We start from the raw sequence: 6,466 nt of genomic DNA on the forward strand, positions 1-6,466 counted from the left end.
CATGTTTAGTATCATGTTTATGTTCTAGTTCATAACAATACTTGTTGTGGAATGTATATATCAGATTTCTTTACTATCGATTTCCTTGTAGTACAATGTGGATGCTTATGTTAGTGATGATGGTCTTTACAAGAACGAGATCTGAAGAAGATTCTCGAGTACCTAAAATCAGTCGGTGGTTGAGGGAAGTACATCTGCTCTACACGTAGACGCAAACGTAATATGCCCAACACCATTGGTGATACCGGTAAATTATATTTTTTTAAACTAAAATTTTCATATTCAAGCAAAGGGTAGTGGTTGGTTTTCAGGGGTAAAGATCTGTTTGAAATCGCACTTCAAAAAGTGATGAAATGGGCTGAATTACTTTGCAAAATAAAAAAAATTCAAATCATTTTATCCTTTTTTGTCTTTTCTACATTACATGCAGAACAACTTGTAGAAGCAGAACAACCACCTGCTGAAACAGAACAAAATGTTCAACCACCAAATAGACGCGGTCCAAATTTAAATCTTAGCATTACAAGGACTTTACAAAATATGCCTGAGGGTTCTAAAATCCCTTTGGCAATGGATGAGGGTACAAAATCTTTTGTTGGAACCTCAGCAACACCGTTTGCGACTGAGTGTGGAATTGTTATTCGCAATTTTTGTCCAATGATTTATCACGCATGGGACTCAATACCAAAAGAAGCCATAAATCTGATGTATGAGAAATTAGAAGTAAGTTGTATATATTTTTACATTTAATTATTGAGAATCTGTTATGATGTTATATAGTATCATTAATATCATTAACAATGTATTCTTTGAAGGGAAAATTTGAGTTGTTGAGATCAAATAAGGTTTTCATGGAGTATGTGAATGCTCGCCTTCAAAGCCATTGGAAACGCACCCGATGTAATTGGAGTCGGCACTGGAAGAAAAATGGAGGAAGAACCAATCCCGAGTTGGCAAGATCGAAAAGGAAATCTGATTGTCGTGAAGAAGCTTGGAAGCATATGTGTGATTATTGGGAGTTAGAAAAAACTCAGGTATGCTAAATTTCTTTTTACAAATCATGACAAATGTCCGTGAATATTTTTCTTATTTTTAAAGTTCTAACTTGTGTGGCAAATTTGATTTTTCATAGAAATATAGTAAGCAAATGGAAGCTAACAGAGCAAAACAAGTTAATATAAGCAGAGGGGGATCTCGGTCACTAGCCAATCATACATTCTAACTGGTAAGATTTTGAATTTTCGCCTGATAATGCAATCTGTTATTCATGTTAAGTAATGGTCGTACTCGCGTTGTGGTTTAGAAGAAAATTGAATCTGAAACCAAGAATTGACTTGGCTGTAAAAATTTATGAAAAACGGATGTTTATACGAGGGATGCCAACGGGCCGGGTATTGGCAATCACAAACACATACCCATCTACAAAACTGTGTCTCATACACGGCCCATTACCCGTCGGGTATTTATCGGGTAATTACCCATCGGATAACAGGGGATACCCGTGGGTATCGAGTATACCTGGTAGTTTATAAAAATATACCCTTGGTAGTTTCTAAGTACAAATTCTAACTTTATATTTTTAAAAACTTTGTTAAATATGATAAAACACAAGGATAACATCATCACCATTAGATAATATATCAAATATCAAGATAATGTAAACTATAAACTTCAATACTTCATGATAAAAAATAAAGACACTACTATATGCAGGTTTGGATACTTTTGCTTTTGCATCCAAAATACATATCCACAAAAATAAGTTTGTTGCTACATTCTGAAATGAATATCTAAAACAATAATTCCATTTTCCATAAAGCTAAATGTTGAATTCTTGGGCGGAAACTATTTAGATATTTACTAGAAAAGCTATACAAAGAGTCATTTGGTAAAGATAATTCATAAAACATTTAGTTATAAAACTATTAATTAAAGTCTTATATACACAGGAAATTAGAAACGTGCAGATTATATTTCGGGTATATTTACGGGTAATCAGATAAATATAATTCGGGTAATGGGGCCGGGTATCACCCAATCCCATTCCCATACCCGAACCCAAAAAAAAATTATTTTTTAATCCCATACCTGATCCCATGCTCGTTTACCCAACCCGTTACCTGGCCCGGATGCTTCGGGTTCTGTGTATACCCACCGGGTTCAGTTATTTTTGCCATCCCTAGTTTATACTATACTGTACATGGCAAAAAAGGATAACAAATTCATTATGCTTCATTTTTATAACTTTTTCAACGACAAGCAAATACTCAGATTAATTTGAATATATTTGTTCTTCATTATTATAATTTGATGATGACAGACAAATCCTGAGACTCACATGCCGCCTAGCCCGTTAGAACTTTATCATAAGATGCATTACAATGCCGCGAAACAGGGATGGCTAAATGATAGTTCGCGTCTTGAATATGTAAGCATCTCCTATTTAAAAGTTTTTATTGTGAAATTTATTTTTTCAAATATTTATTTGGGTTGGTGCTGGTTTTGAATGTTGTTCACATGCCTTCTTTTATGTTAGGAAAACATTATTCAGCATAAACAGGCAGCCATGGATAAATTAGTTTATGAAGGAACCACTGTTACAACTTCTATGGAACACGAGATTGAGAAATAAGCCATAAAAAGTGTTCGCGTGAGGAAGAAAACCATACAATCAGCATGGGAGGTTGGTGTAGGGCCCGTGTTTAGGAAAAAAGATAGTTGGATGAAATTGGTAGCCGAATCATCCGAACAAGATACAAGTGAGAACGAAGTTCTGAAAAATAAGGTTATTGCACTCGAGGCGAAACAAAAACGAGAAAAGGAGAAATATGAAAAAATGTTCGACTTTATAAGCACAAAGTTTCCGGACTTCGAGAATACAATAGCCATGGAAACGAGTGATGAAGTTGATGGTGACAACATCTAGGACATTAGTTATAAGCGTTTGTTACTTTTCTTTTTCAAGTACTCTTTTAAATATTAGAATTGGTTGGTTGACGTTATTTTGATTGGTTTTGTTACGATATTAATGCTTATTATATTTGGATTGTGTGAAATCAAAAATCAAATTTAGGAGTTATATATAAATCTACAAATCAGTTACTTCAATGGTATTGTTTTTCAGTCCTTGAAGGGATTTATTCGGTATTATGAATGCATGTTGGGAACTGAATTAAATTGTGTGGGGGACTATTTTTCAGTCCATATATAAGAATATTGGAATATATACATTATTAGAGACTAGAAATAGTCACTGAAAATAACATATTAGAGACTAGTTTATGAGACTAATTATCAGACTCTAAATATAGTTACTAGGGACTAAAATAGCATATCATCTGAGAATAATTATCAGTCCCTAAAAGTGATATATTAGTGACTTAAATCAAGTAGTAACGAGACTAATTCTCAGTCCTTAAAGAATATCATTGGAGACTGATTTGATATAGAATCACGAACCTAACGAAACGTATTAGGGACAATATTGTATTGATTAGAGGACTGATTTTCAGTCCCTAAAGTTATACATTAGGGACTAGAATATCATTGTATTCGAGACTGATTTACAGTCTCTGAAGAAATGTTTTTGGGACTGAAAATATGTGGTATGGGGGGATAAATTAAGGACTGAATTTTTGTGTACCAGGGACTGGCTGTTAGTCCCTATTGGTGTCATACAACGGAGATTGATTTTCAGTTACAAAAACTAGTATCTAGGACTAGGTATCTGTCACTGGATATATTATGCGACCACAAAATTGGTTTCATAATCTTATTTGGGATATTAGGACGTTTTTTGAGTTCTGAGACTTATTACGACCCCTTTACATGAAACGCTTTTCTCGTTGGTCCTATTAAATGAAAGGTCCTATAAAATAGCATTTTAGGACGCTTTTGCGCGTACTAAAAACCCCTTTTTGTTGTACTGTTACTACATACATGCCACGTAGAACCATCCTTAAGAATACGAAATATTGAAAACCGAAAAAAAATGTTTGAAAATATTTGTTTTAGGAAAAATCCTTGGACTCGTGTGTGTGCTTGTGTATATGAGGCGTAAATGAATTGATAATAAAATAATAAAAAGTGCATTGAGCAATTAAATAAGTCCTACGTAATTTCTAGTCATGCAACCATAAACAAATAAACAAATAAGCTATAACTAACTAGAACACTACGTCTAATGTCCTATTTTATAGTCACGGTTCTGATACCAATCTATAACATCTCAGCTTTAGCAATAACGCCTGAGTGTGACGTATAGATTGCTCAAAACACATGTGACACTATTAAGTGACAATATTATTATTAATTACTTCTTGCATCAAATACACAAGTTCTAAAGTAATGAAATGCATGAAAAATAGAACAATTCAACAGCTTGTCCATTTATTGAAATATCCTAAGTTCTAATGTCTTCTCCGAATATCATCATCTTATAACAGTCCATGTATCATATATATATATATATATATATATATATATATATATATATATATATATATATATATATATATATATATATAGATAAAAACCATACAATTCCATGAGACAAATGTAATAATCGCGCTGTAACGATTCCGGCAAATTCAGGTATACCCTAGCCGGAATATACCATTTATGTGTTATTTAATACTGAATATATAAATTATAATGTGTTTATACGAGTATATAAGATTCACAAGTATGAATTATACTCGAATGTACAGCTAGTCGTATTGGAATTACGATTAACCGGTGAACGATTATTGAAACCCGATCGAATCGGGGATTACATTATAGACGAAATATATGATGTTTAGTAAGGTTTACGAAGTATTAAGGCTACGGGATAAGTGAATTATAGCACAGAAAAAGGATTTCGATTTATTGGTACGTCGGTACGATAAACGAAACCTTTAACATCAAACCAAGCAAGAGAAGATCGATCAAGCCGAAAAAGATGCACAATGACCGACAATATGATGTGTTGAGTCAATAAATGTCATGGTTTAAGTTTTTAAAGTTTTTAAATCGGTTTTATATAAATTTTATTTTTAAGCCCAAAAAACGACCGTTTTAGCCTCGTTTTAAGCCGAATTAAGTGTTTAACCGAAAAACGAACTGAACCAGATTATCCACAACATTATCCGGATTACACAATCCAAATGTGTGGCCAAGGTTTGAGATGTGGGCCCCACCCCACACCATACAAGGACCGATCGGTCCATATGGTGCACACACACATATCATTTTCTTTTTTTAACACTTCAACTCCACATTTCTCTCAACATTCTTCAACATTCATCCAAAAACCCAAGTTTTTAAGCAAGAATCATAAGGTATAAACATGTTAATATGGTTTAATCTTGGTTTTTAATTCCAAATTCTTGAGAAAATGAGGTTTCAAGTGAAAAATGGGTGAAAACCCGAGATGAAACCGATTCTTTCATGATCAAGTGATGTATACAAGTTATACAAGGGATCTTGGTCCAAGAAAGGAGTTAAAAGAGTCAAAAACGAATTTTTACGGTTAAAATCTTTGTTTTGATGTCTTAACCGAAACCATGAAAGGAATGGCTTGATTGTGGGTATAACTTGCTTGGTGTGGTGTTATTGTGCTTTTAGGTGTTATATCTAGTTGCTAGCAAAGGCTAGAAAGCAAGATCTTTGCGATCTAAAGCTAGAAACACAAGGTAGTTCGGTTTTTCGTATGATTTGTGTGATTTGGACAGATTGTGGTAGACTTAGAGTTGGGTCATGAAATTTCACAGAGATGATCTACACATGAAAATATGAGATCTGTAAAAGTTTGGTAATTTTTGGATAAAGGATGAATATTTGGTGAATTAAATGCTCGGTTTTGGCTAAAAATGGTGAAAAATAGCTAAACATCATGAAAAATTCTGGAAAAATTCAGATAAGCTTTTTATAACATATAAAAGTCACACACAAAATTTCAGGTCCATTGGAGAAGTCAAAGTAGGCTTTTCGGTAAAACGAGTTCTAGGGTTTTCTAGCTCGGTTTAGGTGAAAATGGCATGAAAAATGAGTTTTTGGTTCTGTAAAAATTACTGGGAACTATATGGATGGCAGGAGTCTCCCAGAAAAATTTGGGATTTTTCTACGGTCTTTTGGTATTTTCGACATATTTGGTGTTTAAATGACGTTTAAAAATAGATAAATAAATGTTAAATATAAAGATTAATTCTGGAAATATTTTTATAAAATTCCTTACTGTCAAAAACTGATTTGTGCAAAATTTCAAGATCCGAGACTAAACGGATAATTATTTGTGCTAAACAGAACATAAAAACAAACTTTTAAAGCTTAAAACGCGTAAACCGGCAAAGTTCGCCTAAGCGAGCTGACTGGTGTATAAAAACCCTAAAAATGGACTATTTTCATGAAACTAAGTTAATCAAGTAAAAATAAATCATCCGAAAGTAATTCGGATGATTTGGGTAATTTTACCCGATTTAGCAGT

The 6,466-nt window shown here is 33.3% G+C and overlaps 1 long non-coding RNA gene across 2 annotated transcripts; it reads left to right on the forward strand.

The window, feature by feature from the left end:
• The first annotated feature begins 640 nt into the window (after positions 1-640).
• On the forward strand, positions 641-2,857 carry LOC143590886 (uncharacterized). 2 transcript variants are annotated; one of them, XR_013145568.1, is made up of 4 exons: positions 642-1,034; positions 1,133-1,225; positions 2,321-2,428; positions 2,537-2,857. It is a non-coding gene; the product is annotated as an uncharacterized LOC143590886 (long non-coding RNA). The 2 variants fall into 2 exon arrangements; XR_013145567.1 differs by having other exon boundaries at positions 641-1,034; positions 2,321-2,857.
• Positions 2,858-6,466: the final 3,609 nt, after the last annotated feature.

The sequence above is a fragment of the Bidens hawaiensis genome, unplaced genomic scaffold (genome assembly GCF_021521415.1).
Source record: "Bidens hawaiensis isolate Kalapana, Puna unplaced genomic scaffold, B.hawaiensis_p1.1 tig00039044_1, whole genome shotgun sequence".
Classification (NCBI taxonomy): domain Eukaryota; kingdom Viridiplantae; phylum Streptophyta; class Magnoliopsida; order Asterales; family Asteraceae; genus Bidens; species Bidens hawaiensis.